Source organism: Diadema antillarum, unplaced genomic scaffold (genome assembly GCF_040938485.1).
Source record: "Diadema antillarum isolate AM-2024a unplaced genomic scaffold, OU_Dant_1.0 seq00000358_RagTag, whole genome shotgun sequence".
Classification (NCBI taxonomy): domain Eukaryota; kingdom Metazoa; phylum Echinodermata; class Echinoidea; order Diadematoida; family Diadematidae; genus Diadema; species Diadema antillarum.
Genome location: NW_027271364.1, coordinates 718,070 through 734,945, shown reverse-complemented (window position 1 = coordinate 734,945; position 16,876 = coordinate 718,070). Strand labels below are relative to the sequence as shown.

Here is a 16,876-nt window from a genome sequence, read left to right as displayed (position 1 = left end):
ATGAGCAATGTGGCAGCCTCTTTTTGTATCAGATTTTCTTTGTACCGAAAGTTTTAATGTGATACAACAGTCTTGTAACTATATACGAATAGGTGGTAGACGTACAGGATTTAGGACATTAGGAGTAGGGTAGGTTAGATTCGTATCATGATTGTACCTTGCGTGTAATGAAATACTACTTAACCCAGCGGTGACAACTTTAAAATGACGTCAAAATCAAGTCAATTTTCTTGATTTCCGTCACAAAGGCGTCTTTAAGACGTTGTCCTGCTTTCTTTTCCAATATACGTTAAAAAGACATATTGACGTGTAAACGACGTGCTTATGACATTAATCTGACATCTCATCTTTAAAATGGTAATTTACACGTCATTAAGAAGTTTCTATAAGACCTCCATCTGTTTTGATGCCTTTTGGACAACTTCTATTTGAGCAGACAGTACGACATTTTTTATTATTTACGTCAAAAAGAAGGCATATAATGACGTGAAATTGACATAATTCGAATAGTCGTTAGTATGCCATTTCAAAATGCACAACTAGAACTTGCCACCTCAGGTGGTACCAATAACGCATTTTTCGGGTCTTGGCCCATGGACTATGGGAATTCCCATTGTGGGCAACCTTATAGGCCTACAGTGCACGCTTCATAGATCATGCAATGAACACATGTGCAGAAAAGCTCAGGCCCCAGTCACATAATGCTCTGCGTCCGGAGTTACGTCAAAAAAGTAATTTTTCCTGCGGACTCTCGCGAATCCCTTGCCGTGACAAGAATTTTTTTTTTTCAATAAAAAAACACGGAAAAAAATGCAGGCGATACGGACAGATACGATCAGATGCGGACACCTGCGTCCACTTGCGGATAATCTTACGAATTGACCCCTTATTTATTTTTTCGACTTGCGTAAACTTCCGAAGACTTTTGAATACTTGCGGGGAGTTACGGACAGTTACAGATTGTTATGAATAATTATGGACAATGTGGTTTTCTCTGACGATACCTGCTCAGTTAGTGTATTATGACAACAAGGCTATCACATGTTGGACTGTCTTATATTGTACACTAGGGAAAAGCTGCTAGGGAAAGTCTGCATCCGTGGAGTGCCGCTGAGAAATTTTGAACATTTCAACATTTCGCAGGCTTGGCCCCGTCATTTTGTGTTTCTTTACGGATTAGTTACGGACAGTTACGTCTACATACAACCCTGCGGATGCCTGCGTCCACTCTGCGTCCCCTTGCGTCCACTCATCCGTATCTATCCGCGGCGGACGTAACCCATCGTAAGGCACTGTGTGACTAGGGCATAATGGTTATTACGTTCAGTGTAAAACGTTATTATGGAGTGGGAATTCCCGCTCAATACAAACTGAAAGTCGTATAAATGCAAACAAGTTCACCTATAATGCGAGCTAGCATTCAGATTAAATCTGCAAGGTGTCCATTGAGAAATCACATTACTTGTTGGTTAATTCTGCGTTTTATTTTTTAATGTTTTAAATCTCTATAATGGATCAGAAACGATAATGAAAATAAAATAATATGTAGAAAGAACATCACAAAAACAATATGACGATCAAGATAAAAATAAGGATGTTAAAGATTACCGAAATAAGGATTGTGATGATCATGACAAACTTAAGGATTTATATTGAAGTTCACATAGAATAATTAGCGCGAGAATAAGGTTTAGACAACAAAAAATAAACATCTGATCATGATAATGAAATTTCGGATAGAGAGTAAAATTAATATTCAATGATTTGATAGACAGAATCACTTTTTAATACAATAATATATGTATATATATATATATATATATATATAAGTTGAATAATTAGTTGTGAAAATCGATCACTCAAATGGTTTAAAGTGCTGTCTAGCCCATCGAATGCTCAATCAATCTGAATCTCAGATTCACAATATAACTGAATATCAATTTGAATGCTCAAATTTGGAAGTTTATGGCCAAACATGAAATTGATTGCTTACTCCCGAATTTCGGGGGGGGGGGGGGGAGGAGTTGTCATTAATTTCGGTTCCTAAAAGTGGATTTGAAAGCAAATCATCAGATCGAAGTCACTCCACAGCTTCAAACATAAGGAATGGAATGTACATACAGTGAGAATGGAGTACAACTTTACGAAATTAACTGGGAAAACCTACAAAAGAGAAAAGGAACGAAATTAAGAACACGAAAGGAGCTCATAAAGTGGCCATTGCTATTAACCTTGCATCATAAAACGAAGTGCGAACAAAGACGAGCAAGAACTCCTAATATATCAGCTTCATCTTTTTTTCTCCACTCCCCCTCCCTCCAAACCCTCTTACGATAAGTAAAGGTTGTTATTTACGTTGTGAGATCATAGACATCTTCGCGAAATGTCAATTTTGCAATTTGACACGATATCATATAAGTGCGCTAAATAATGCCTGCCCCTAATTCGCGATGTTTTCTCGTGTCGTTATATTCGCGGCCCAACAGTGATCCGCAAATTTCAAATAAAAGCTTTCACAGTACTAGAATCTTGCATTTCCCCCAAGTGTGGGGGTAGTGTCTGTTCATATGCAAAATATGACTGCGTATTCTTTCTATCCTGTTCTTTTTTTTGTAGGCGTGAATTCTTACATTACCTAAGAATATCTATCACACTTACTATATAGGATAAGGTACATTATTGGAGTGATGCTGTCCGACTGAAGAAATTATTGCAATGAAACTGATTAGAGACCAGTTGTTTTGATTTTTGCTGGCTGAGCGGGAAGACAAGCATACTCAGTCAATATCAGTATAGGCCACTTCAACAAATTTGTTCTATAATTGTGATCCTGCATTACAAAACAAATAAAAGCCGCCAGACATGTAATTTAGCTAAGGACAGACTCTGAAAGAGCAAACTTTAACTTTTGATGTATAACTGAATTCAAATGAACTCTCCCAATCCATCTAAATATTGACATGAAAACACATAATATGGAAAAGTGTTTAGTCTATAGGAAAGAGTACAAGGATGTATTCAAGCGCTTAATCTTACCGGACCCCATCTTACCATGTTGTGCTATGTAAGCAATGAATGGGCCAAACACAGGATGTGAAACTCCACCGCACAAACGATGAAGAGATATCAGATTACGCTGAAATTAATCATGCTTTTTCAACATATTCTATTCATTACTAATATAGGGTTTCCAGGCCAATTTCGCACTTCTGTCAGTCCAATTCTTAATTCCTGCATTCAATTTAGCGAAATTTAGCGTAGATGACATGTTCGGTAGTTCAATTTTATGATCTCTTCATTCAAATTCATTTTGGAGCATTCAAATTACCTTTAGCCTCATTCTAATTAACACTTTTTCAATTCAAATTCGTAAAACAAGCACCATTTCGTTATTCGTTCATTCAATTTAGAATGATATAGTCACGTGATCACGGACATGCCGCACTCGCTCATTCAAATTCATTTTTGGGCATCCAATTTAACATCTTTTGCAGTCAATTTAGCACACATGTTAATGCTTTGGTTCTTTCTTTCTGTCTTTTTTGTCAACACAGTTATTGTTTTGCAAGCGTCATTACATTTCATATTTTTGTACTTATTTTAGAGATTTTGGCAACAGTTTTTTTTTTCTTCAATGTGCTTAGTGATTCTTCCAGTCCGAAGATATAGTGCATCATGTGACCACAACTTATCTGGCCGTTGAGTGCTTTATTCCGAGTGTGTCGGCCAGTTCTAGGAAGTCAAGGTTATGATCATCAAATGTTCCTATAAGTCTTATTCTGTCTTCTTGAGAAATACGTCTGTATCTAACTTGTGCTGTAATGACTGTAAGAAGATGAAGTTAATCTGTAGTATTGGTACATGTAGGTAATATTTAAAGTAGTAGTATTATCCTTATCAGGGGCGGATCCAGGAATTCCGTAAAGGGGAGGAGCCTTTACCAAATTAAAGGGGGATGTGCATGCACCTCCAATGTTTTCTTTATATTTCTTTTGTTTAAAAAAAAGGGGGGGTGGGCGAGGGCCCGGTGCACCTCCCTCTGGATCCGCCACTGCTTATAACAGTTATTAGAGTTAAAAGTGAAGAATTTGTAAAGGGATTTTCAGAAATGAAAAGGGGACTCTAAGGCAGACCTAATGACAGTCAATTACCCCCCCCTTCCGAAAAAATGGTGTTCTAGAAAAACTGCCACGAACACATTTTCCCATCCTTTTTACGATACCAAAATTTGTCATGATGTAGATGAATTCTTAAAGGAAACCAGAACCCAAAGAGAAATGTGGACTGAGTGAAAACAGCAACATTAATAGAACACATTAGTCAAAGTTTGAGGAAAATCGGATAATCGATGAAAAAGTTATGAATTTTTAAAGTTTTTGGTGTTGGAACCGCTGGATGAAGAGACTACTATAGGTTATGACGTCATGTGTGGACAACATAAGAAAATACAAATAAAATTCTATAAAAGCCATTTTTCATGAAAAATGCACATTCCATCAACTTGATTCTAACATATTATGTAAAGGGTAGCATTTATTGCCCCTGCTTCTTGAAAGCGGTGAGTCAAGTGCTCTTTCATTTTGCTAGAAAAGTGATTCTGGAGGAATTCCCTTTATATTTTCTTTATATTGTTGTCCACACATGACTTCATAACCTCTAGTAGTCTCCGTATCCAGCGGTTCCAACCTTTAAAATTTATTAACTTTGCGTCGATATTCCTCAAACTTTCTCTTATGTGTTCTTTAATGTTGCTGCTTTCATTCAATCCACATTTCTCTTTGGGTTTTGGTTTCCTTTAAATTGCTCTTTCAGAAAATATGAAAAGTTCAAGTTTGACTTAGTTGATCCATCTCATCTATTTTGAGTCCTGACACAAAGTCAGTGTGTGGACGACTTTTTTTTTTTCAGGGAGCTGGAAGAGAGACCACCTCCCTGGTTTTGTGATGCATGTCACTTTTTATTCTTACTTCATTTGTGGACCCTTTCCACCAGGTTTCAGGAGTCCATTTTCCTTCAACTCTTTCTGATGGTCTCAATTCCATTCTAGAACTGATACGTCATTGCTAGCCATGATACCGTCCTGCTGTGGTCGGCTTTGATAGAATTATGATTGGTTGTTCGAATTTTTAAAGAGCTCTTTTGGCGATGCATGTATAGGCCTTTTTTAATCTATTAAAAGTTGATCATAATTATTATACAAATGATAAAGCAAACTTGTCGGCAAGAGGGATTTCCTAGAGCAAGTGAGTGTAGGTCGCCACAAGATGCCGCCGATAGATGTCACTGAGAGAAAGTGAACTCTTGAAGGATAACCAAAATACATGTATATACGGGCATACATACAATGCTGTTGAGAAGAAACATTTGAGCGTACAGAACAGACTGAACGTCCCGCTCATTACCATGGCATAAGATGCTACGCACCAAACTGCTGCCAGCCATACATACTGGACTTTGAGTCTGAAGCAAAGACTACAATAAATTACGTATGGATCTCACGACAGCGGTTTGTGAGTAATACTTTCGATTATTGTGCTTGTTGTATCTAGGATGCGTGGCTATTTTGCAATTAGTATTTTTAAAACTAGTCTATGTTAGAATTTTTTTTTTCGGGGGTAGGGGGTTGGTGGGAAAATTGTGTGATTTGCTGGCCCGTTCCTTTTAGTGGGTTGAGATGAGAGGACTTTCAAGCAAATAATATATGTTCAGCAAGAGTAATGAAGGGGTTGCAGTTACATGTCAAGAACATTGTTGTGCATGTAACATTAGAGTACAAAGAAATTGGGCGGTTGAACGTCATCGCCAGTCTTCATGTCATTTTTTTGCATTATGTGACAGCACCAACAAGTGACCATTATCACTTTTCCGCGAGAAATAGTGAAATGTGCTCTACAATGTATTTTGTTGCTCATATGGTGATTAGATATCCTTTTGTAAGAATTGGGTGTGAAACAAAATCAGAATGCTCTGTATGAGGTAAACTGCATGTAAAATATGGACTCATATCTATGCTGCATCAGTTTGTAATGATTTTTTTTTTGATTGCCGAATTGCATACTGTATTAGGTTTGTAACATTTGTTATGTCATCAGTATTCTTTCCATCTACAGTTGGTTCAATAGGGAAAGACATTGTGCTGAACAGAAAAGTCACAAATCAAGACAATGTTTGTGAGAATATATTATGATTGCCTTTCACTTGCTTTAATGCAGCTCATAATATGTAATTACATGTATGTGTTCTTTATGTGAAAAAAAAACACGAAAGAGATAAACTGAATTATATTGCAAAATAACATCATTTGATGTGTCGACTTTATGTGAGACTGGATTGGGCTGGAGTAAAACAGACAGTGACAACCTCGCGCGGCAGAGAAGAAAATTATGCGTAACTCGATCTACACTTTAATTGATTGTGCCTTGTAACCCAATAAAATAAAAGTTGATAAATACGATGTAATTCATGTAACATCGAGTGACCACTTATGTGCTTTATGTTTGCGAATTTATACAAAATATTCAGAGTCCATGAACTAAACTTATTACCCGGAGAAATGTAAAGAAAATTGATTTGTCTACAATTGGGGACAAATTGAAGTGAGATATCGTGAGATTTATAGTATCCTTAATTATACTGAACACCTCAAAATTCACATTGGTGTTGTACATGTACTATGCAACACACGATAGAAAAAATGTACGACACTGATGTATTGCGCATTGGGATAAATGTAAAGGATTGCAAAGAATTATAAATTTCCTATCAGTATTTGGAAAGATTACTTGAACTTGCGAAACGCTGTCACTTCACAGATAAGAAAAGCTAGAAGTGTAAATATGTTTTTTTTACCAATTTATTGAAAAGAACGGAAACTCAAGTGAAATGTGGAAACGGCTAAAAATTTTCAAATATGCAGGATAAAGATATTGTGACGTTTGTGGATAATCTTACTTCTTGAAATTACTAATAATAGATCAACAACAACTGTTTTCATGAACACTTCACTCAACAAGGTGAAACACGATATATTACCAGGTTTTAGTTTATTTTTTTGACAAAGCCTATCGAAATATCTCTACATTTTGAAACACATAGCTTGCAAGTCCACCCGTCTTTAAACTTTTTCATGTTGTATTTTAAAGAGTTATTACATATCATAGCTTAATTCTTTGATCTATAGAGTGGTATGTCTTTAATAAAGTGAAAAAAATTTAGATCCTCATAATCATAGATGAATGTAGAGGTATTACCGGTACTGTAAATTTTTCTTGAAAAAGAAAAGAGTGTTTAAGCAAGTTATTTGAATATGAATGATATTCGTGTATCCAACTACTACGGCTGGAACCCACAGTATTACTGTTTCTGTTTTTGTTTTTGTTTTTGCTTCATTGGAACTTACTGAAAATAGCCAAAAGTCCATCGACATTTGTCATGCTCTGTCACAATAAGCATTTGTTTACATTAAACAAGTGTAAGCTGATATTGTTTGGGACAATGAGAGAGAAACAAAGCTTAGGCGACTTCACATGCACACACGCACTATTGTCACTTGCACACTGTCAATTCCAAGTACCACTTGGGATTGAATTTGGACAACAGCTTTAGTTCTAGCTTTCTTGTCCACCTCAAGTGGAATACGTGAAAAAAAGTGGAACTTGTATATGCTACGATGAACTAGACAATACACTGGCAAAGACACTGTATTTATTCATTATTCCACGATCTTATCAAGCCCTGTGGTAACTGCTGTGAAGTCTGGTTGTGTCAGGACTCTATAACGGTCATTCACATGAACTACAAACCAATGAGAGGACCAGTGCACGGACAGGGCATTACGGGCTGTTTTAATGATGCAAAAATGTAATAAAATCATGATAGAAGGATAGAGCAGAAGTAAGACATTTGAAAATTGGAATAATTTTAATTTTTGTTAAGTTTTAAATTTTTTTAAATTAATTGCTTAAACATCAAGATGAGAAAATATCTTTTGACATGGTGCGTCAAATAAGCAAATTGCACCTGGATCTCATTGTCATTACGCAAGTTTCAAAGGAGAGTTACCACTTACGAAATAATAATTAGTTATTGATAATTAGTTTTAAATTATTGTCCCTTCGAACAAACTACGTGAACAACAGTACAGCATCATACATATCATACATACATGCGCCAAACTATCTATTGATCTTCCTGATAAAGTGCAATGTGATAAAACATAAAGTATTCTTACGGGTCAAATTTCGAATGTCGCGAATATAACCGATTTGGGCAAACCTTCGCAATGCACAGTCTCGATCCCATACTTAACTGGAATGCATACGACCATCTCCATCACAAATCGTCAATATCTACTGGAATTGATATCAACTGCATATTCATGTGTGCTAGATTTTTCTCAGCTAGTGACAGGCAGCATTTCATGAAACTTGCCAATCACTAGCAACTGTTTTACGCTACTGAAATCCTTACATCTAATTGGCTGAGAACAGATTTTTCAGTGAAAATCATTGACAGAACACTTGATGAAATGCCCCGGAGTGGCGTCCTCCATCATACGACAAGCAAGAATAATCTTTAACCACCAAAGCACTTTGACAAGTACATGTTGCTGCTGTCTTTTTCAAACTCTTCATCGGAATATCGAATAAACGGGTAAACGGTGTTTTACAACAGTAACAATGACTATTGAATACTCCGTTGGACAGGTTTACCGCAGAGTTACATAAACTTAGGAAAGAATATGCATTTGAAACGATATCGAACGCAAATTGAATTCCAAACGTATCATTAGAGTTAAATTTCTTCCACAGTGTGAAATGAATCAGTTGCTATGTGACATAAAATACGTCCATACAGTTAATCATTCATTTTGCTGATAATGTTCATTCTTTTCACGGTATAAAAGTACACAAAATAAATGTCATGCACATATTCTACATGAGGAGAATGAATACTAAATCATTAAGAATTTGCCAACATGAATTTCTTTAAATTCATTGCTTCAAAAAGAACTATATAATTTCATTCCTTTCTCAGCTGACTAGAATTGTGCATAGAATATTAATCATTCAGGCTCATCCTCGATTCACTATCAACAATGTAGAAATACGTTCATATATCAGTCAATAAAAATACTAAATGAAGCCCTCTTTGTAATGCATAAAACACACACGCAACACCTCCATACACACACACAACATCACACACACACACACACATGACTTTAGGCATAAGAGAGTTGGAAGAGTAGTTAAATACATAGTCTATTCAGTTAAAAGGAAAAAAAAAATCACGGGCTTAATATCTCTTCCACGGTCCACATAATAACACTGCTCTACTTTCCCGCCTTCACCAGCGAGGCGAAAATACTATCGTGACGATCCAACAAGTTGCCAGGCTCGTCAAACTCGGCGATCCGGCCATCCTTTAGGGTGAGTATGGTGTCAGAGTTGAGAATAGTCCCAACGCGATGCTGGAAACAGACATTAAAGTTCGGTAAGTATCACAACGTGATTTTTTTTCTCTGTTTTTTTTTTTTTTTTCGGGGGGGGGGGGGGGGGGGGTGGTTCACAATCAAAAACTTTGTTTGTACCCGACTTGACTGCTTATCATTCTCGAAGAATGAGTCAAATCTATGCGATATGTATCTCTCGACAATATTCGTTGTTTTTAAAAACTAATCACCATTTTACTGTTTAGCCGGGGTAATCAAAGCTGGTTTGGACAAAATATTTGATTACGCTGTTACAAGAAACCGAGAAACAGTAGCAGTAGTAGTAGAGAAATAGTAGCACAAACATCAACAGCAGCGGCAATTTCAGGCAATCAAAATGAGAATATACAAACGATGACCATGATTGATGATGGCTTTACCGATATGGACTCAAACGGTAGATAACGTATCACGCCAATTACCCTCCGATTACTGTCATTTTTCCTACTTTATACTCAAACGGAAGAAAGACTTTACACCTTGTAATTACAAAACGATATCTTTTAACTTGATGCTATTATAGTTATAAAGCCCATGGTGATGTTGCTACCAAAGCCTTTGTGCTATATAGTATACTATACCTATCTACTTTACCTACTACTTCTACTACTACTACTACTACTACCTACAACCACTTCTACGTGGATTATTGAGTAAAACTGCCATCAACGCCTTTAACAATTTTGATTGCTTACGATAGTAATCATCATTGCATCATATCACTAAAACAAGACTTATACAAAATATCATGATTTTTAAAGTGATTAAGGACTTACTGCAATGGTAAGGACAGTCTGATTCTCAAAGACATCTGCTACCACGTCTTGGATTATTCCATCCTAGGCAAGGGAAAAAAAGTTTTTGTGCCGTGTGAGAATATAATTCTCTGATACAGTAATACTAAATATGAGCAAATAAAAGTGCATAAGCTCCGGTGCTGGATACAACTACTATCACATATGCACAGCTAGTAATGGTAATAGTAGGCCTAATACTCGATGTTCACGTTGATTCTCACGGAGAGTGTAATATTTGATAACGAACGGTAAAATTGTCATCAGAACGGACAGAAAGTAAGACAGTTACGTACTATGTATTCAGACTAAACACATTTTCATGAAACAGTTATATCGGTAACAACCATTATGCAAAATGTTTAGTGATGACGTAATTGCCTCACTAGACTCTTTAAGCTGAAGACAATACTGCACTAAATGTCCCTTTGATTTGTAAGCATTAGTTTTCTTTGTATTTGTATTGGTCGTGCTGCCATGACTAGGCAGTAATGCCTTTTCAGGAAATGAGCTGTAGTTTCTTCATGAGAATTTCTCTCGACATCATTTTGTGTACAAACCGATGGGAGATTTATTATATATCATTTATAATACAGTAATCATGGCCTCTCCTAAACATCACTGTAGGCCTATATATGGTTACAACATAATCACCCTTTCGTGAAAACGTTCTGATTGTTAATGATACATACACTGTTTCCTTTGTATTACTTTATTCTATGTATTAAAATTGTCAACTTGAACATTTGATCAGATACACCCATCGCCGCAAGATCTTACCCATACTCACACCAGTCGAGTAGAGTAAATGCATGAAGTCGTTTGCACAGTCCCTCAAATGTGTTTTCGTGTACCTCACAATATCATTTCCAGCAAAGAAAACTCACCGTTTCGTGATCGATGGACGCTGTCGCCTCATCCATGACGACGATCTTCGAGTTCCTGAGGAAAGCTCGTGCCAAACAGAACAGTTGACGCTGACCAACGCTGAAGTTTTCCCCTCCTTCCGTTACCGTGTAGTCTGCCGAAAATGCGTCAACAAATCGGAATATATAATATCAGTAGGTCATTCACATTCTTTTACTGTGAAATCTAGAGGTATGATCACGAATTTGGTCTCAACCGTGACATAGTCTCTATAAGAACGGCTTCATTAAGAACTGCACATAAGAAGAGTGGTCCGGTCATATCGGATTAAATCACAACATCGATTTAATTATAGCTGAAGGCAAGGGGGGGTTGGGGGTCTGAGACGGATAAATCGAATCACGTATACTTGGAATAATGATTTTGTGTCAGAAGAAAAGATATGTCAGTTGATTTATAGTCTTATCTAATATTGACTAATCTTGACGAATGATAATGAAACATTCAGACGAAGACACCATAAACAACTACTATAGTATTGTAAATATGTGAAGTCATTTCATTTATCATCTCCCTTAAAATTGAGGAGGCAGTATTTCCTAAGCATGGGATTTTGCCGGATGAAAGTTTTGGATATTTAGTAAGCATTTTTGTGAGTGATTGTACTCAATCTTCAATTGGAAATGATTTTTCCAGAAAATGATTTGATATGCAATCATATCATTACACAGACCTCTGTAAGATTAGTTCAAGCTCCACAGAAACAATTACACATTTGAATTTGGGAAGGCGATATCTATTAAACACAAAGATTTTTTTCCCCTCAAATACAGGAAATTATGGTAGAGAGTAAATTTGGAATTGCTAGAAGTAGCTTTATACTTGGTTCTGAAGAAAACCGTAAATCTCAAAATGCTGGGTTTTTTTTTTTCATTTGTATGCAAAATATTTTTTTTTTGCCACAAACAATGAAAAATCACTAGATTTTTTAAATCTCGTTTTGTCATTACGTAAGGCAAGTGAAGAAAATAGATGAACATAAAATGTCAAAAAAACGAACGGTTTTGTATCCCATGTTAACTGGAATCGTATTCATATTTATTTAGACTATCTGCAGCTGTCTGTCAAATCATATCATTTATATCATCTATCATCAAGGGTGATATTAATTTGTACATGAATGTTTATATCGAAATAAAACTTCTTTGTGAAAAAAGTATACGATCGTATACCCTCACGCGCTCACGCGCTTAAATTGACTGACGCCGAACAACTTCGTATCCTACACAGGAAAAGGTCTGTGAATATTTATTATCAATTTTTCAAGAAATCAAACTGGTAGCCTGGGTTTCTTACCCAGTCCCAACGGGATGCTTGATACTACGTCCTTGAGTTGCGCAAGTCTCGAGAGCGTACCATATTTCACTGTCGGTCTTTGTGCCAGTAGGGTCGAGGTTGCTCCTGTATGTCATTTTTTAGGGCAAATGTTCCATTGGATAAACATGGTCTGATGCACAGCGAATTATTTACTTTGCATTGTTCTTCCATGCGCAGAGTGGATGCTCTGCCAATGCAGGACATTGTCATAACTTTCAAAGTACTGGTGCTATCTCATAGATGGAATATAACGGAATAAAATGGCGACAATTGTTGTCTCGAATATCACATCAACAGTGTTTGGAAATGTTACTGGTGGAGTATCTCAAACCACTCGGATGGACCTTTCAGTACGTTCCTCCCTATGCCAGCCGGCTTCTATTTTCTAAGAAATTGTGATCACAGTACAAATTTCGTGAGAAGAGATAATGATGAAAAACAGAAAATTCAGGTGTTAGGTGACACTCGGTGCAAACTAAAGTTTTATCAACGATGTGAGAGCCGCACGGAGTACGGCTCGGCATCGCTAAAGAAACTAAAACCATGACCGGCTGGAATGTCTCTTTGACGCAGTGTGAAGACTAATTTTGCGGGTTGAATGACTAGTTATTAAGAAAAAATTCACGAAAGTTGTATTTCCTTAATAGCTATTTACACCACAATATAATATAATATAATATAATATGATATAACATAATATATATATATATAAATATAAACATATATATATATATACATATATACATATATATATATATATATATATATATATATATACATATATATAGATAAATATGTCGATGCGATGTTTCAGTTGGCCATTCATAAAAATGGCTTTTATCGCCCAAGATGGCATATGCAACCGATGCAGTTGGTCCTCAAATACGTTCTTCTTATTGATATGATTAATCTTCTTACCTGATGGATCCGGTAAAGAGGACGGAGTCCTGGGGGATGATCGACAATCGTTGACGTAACGTCCTCAGCGGGACGGTAGCGATGTCGATCCCGTCGATGACGATGCTTCCCTGGAATGTGTCGATCATGCGGAAGAGGGCGAGGGTGAGCGAGGACTTCCCACTACCTGTTCGTCCGCAAATACCAAGCTGTAGCAGCCAGAGAGAAAGATAGAGAATTAGAGAAAGGTATGTCAATATACACACCCATGCCACAGATCGATCCTGACCGAGGTAAATTGATTCGTGCAAAGGTAATATTTCCGAAGATTTATATTATTATCATCATAATTATTACAGAACATTGTACTGCATAATACTGCACTTATTACATCATGGCACATTATGACATCTAGACAATTATTAGATTGTGTGTCCTCTTGGTAGATCCTGGTGAAGGCCATGACAGGCCGAAAGCTTGATTAAAGGAAAAGCAGAGAGCAATGTCCGGATCAAACTTGATTTCTTACAAACACACACACACACACACACACACACACACATATATATATATATATATATATATATATATATATATGTATATGCACAGAGAGAGAGAGAGAGAGAGGAGCAACAGACAGAATGAGAGGAGAGAATTGTGTGTGTGTGTGGGGGGGGGGGTGAACAGTTGGACAGAAAGAAGACGGGGTCAAGCACACTTCATCTTCTGTCTGCAAAATTTGGCAAAATTTTTATTAAGTCTTATTCTTGAGCAACTTGTTAGATGCAGTTAAAAGCATGGTCTGTTCATAATTGTAATTGTTTACAATATCTAGATGTCGAAAGTCCAATACTACATATAGTATACTGTACTGAATGTCCTATTTTCTGGCAGGTCTATGTCTCCTTGTATGAGACATGACGCATTTAAGTCAATTGGTTCCTCGGGAATAGACGGGTCAACTGACGCTGGTGTATTACGCAGTAACGCATAAGCCAAAGTGATAATTTATCTTTCTCTCTCTTTTTAATTAAATTACTGATATAAAAGTGGCAAAAACACATGATTTGTGTCTGTAAAAAAAAAGAAATACAACAACAAAGGCCTACCTTTTCCATGCCTTCTACTGTGAAAGTAATATCATGGAGCACGGGGTCGAGCCCTTCGGCATACCTCACACTCAAATCCATGATTTCAATCTTCCCTCGTGACGGCCAGTCGGGGGAAGGTTCGATACCTAAAGGGATAGTGACCAACATCACATTTTGTTTGCAACCTGTGAAGGTTCGAACGTACTACAGATAATTACTCAGTACATATAGATTAAATGAATGAATGAATGAAGGAAGGAATAAATGAATGGAATAAATAAATAAATAAATAAATTAATTAATAAAATGATGAATAGATAGATTAACCAATAGATAAATAAACGAGTAACTAACTGAGTAAATAAATAAATGAAAATAAATTAAATAAGAGGGGCAACCAAATCTCCCAAAGTGATGTCAACATTCACCATCTCAACACTTCCTGGAAACATAACAAAGCCAATGACTTAGTATTAGTTTCAACGAGTGTCACACATACATATTCATTTACTTTCTTCGCTTGCTTTAAAAAGTGGAAAAAAAATGCAAAAATCCAAAGATTTTTTTTTTTCATTTTTGGCGGAAAGTACTTTGCATAGGAAAAAACAAGCAAACAGAACGTTGTAACACTTCAGGTTTTCTGTAGAACCAAGTATGAAAGTACTTCTACCATTTTGAGTTTGAAATGAATATGTTAATGAGCTGAATGCGTGTCGTGACGTTGAGGCAGCCTATACCGAGAATGTGCCCGCATACGTGTGCGTTCCTTGAACGACACAGGTACACTATACCTTCGTAGTCTTCAGTAGGGACCTCCGAGTAATATTTCACGCGTTCAACGCCGTTCATCTGGAGTTCGACTTCGGAACACTGGCGCACCGCGAAATTCATGTAAAGGGAAACCTGGAGGAGAAGAATAACTTTCAACGTGAAGTGAGTGTAAGGTAAAGATGCACACGTGCGCACACACATACCATGGCGACGGTGACGAAGGCGACGAAAAATAAAGTTCATACCAGCTAAAATTGTGTGTGTGTGTGGGGGGGGGGGGGGGGGGGGGGAGGGTTAAATTTAAGACAATAAGGGACTCTTTCCATGAAATTTCCCTCCTTAGCTTTCAAATATATGCAGGCATCCTCAACAGAGAGAATCGTATTTTTTGTCTCACCCAAATAAAATATCAAGTTACATCAGTCTTTCAATTTCATACATTGAGCGATCGCACGCTTTTGCTTGTCTTATTTGTTTATTTATTTATTTATTTACTTATTTTTAATGTAAGGTATCAGTAAGTAACTACTTTCAAGACTGACAACACATTTTTAGATGAGATGAAATTTCGAGATTTTCTTGGACTTCTCCTGGCCTGGTAAATTACAATTTATTTGAATTAATTTCCCATGCTGTATCGAAGTCACTCTGACTCTGTTGAACATCGTAACTCCGATACTAGCAAGACAATTCCTGATGTCAGCAATAACCTTAAAATCAGTTATTTTCTTGTGAATACGTGTGAGTAACCTAGTAAACTAACGCAATATCACTAAAGCAATATCTCGAAGGCTTCTTTGATAAACTTCTGAATATCAGTAGTGTCCTGAGTGGGCTTCTATGCGCGTCTTCCATGCAGTGTTCCAGAAGACGTTACCTTACGGTTGTGAATGTCCAGAGAGAAGCTATGCATACCATTTTTTTTTTTTGACGTTTCCTATACTATGTATAAAATGTTGTATTTTAGAATTGCATGGTTTTTACTTCACGGACTCACAGAAGAACAGCCATTGGCTGAAGTGAGTGACCCGTGGTGAAATAAAATAAACTCAAACATAAACTCATACCAACAGTCAATAACTGTTCAGAATGAGCTACCCTGCATGATATTTTCTAAATCAGTGCTCGACAGTCTCAACCAGGGCAATGTAATATCTTTTAAACCTCAATTATATCTTCAGCAAGGTCACTTTTTAATAATCATCCTCTAACTACAATAATTTTGTGCGAGGTTTCTGTGTTGTTTGTTTGTGTTTTGTATGTTGTTTCATCTGAGAAGATGGCAGGACAGCCCATATTCAGCTGCACTATCTGGTCTTTCATTGGGTCTAGTTGAATGTGAGGCGGGACCACTTCAACGGAGTATGCACCCTGCTTATTACGATGAATGAATGAAGCGGGATCTTTTGCAAGCATGAGTTGTGAATCTCTCACACACGGGACCTCAATTTTATGTCAGAGTGTTTAATACCTCTTTACTATGGTGACGGTAAGATTACACACAACAGTACTCAGACTTTTGATTCAAACCAGTCCTTTGGAGGCAGATGAGCTACAGAGTGAGCTAAATCACCGCCCTCTGACAT

General features: G+C 36.8%; 1 pseudogene; it reads right to left on the bottom strand.

Moving 5' to 3' along the window:
• Window positions 1-7,675: 7,675 nt before the first annotated feature.
• The window catches only part of LOC139731142 (ATP-binding cassette sub-family C member 9-like), a 46,085-nt pseudogene continuing 36,884 nt past the window's right edge, over window positions 7,676-16,876 (bottom strand).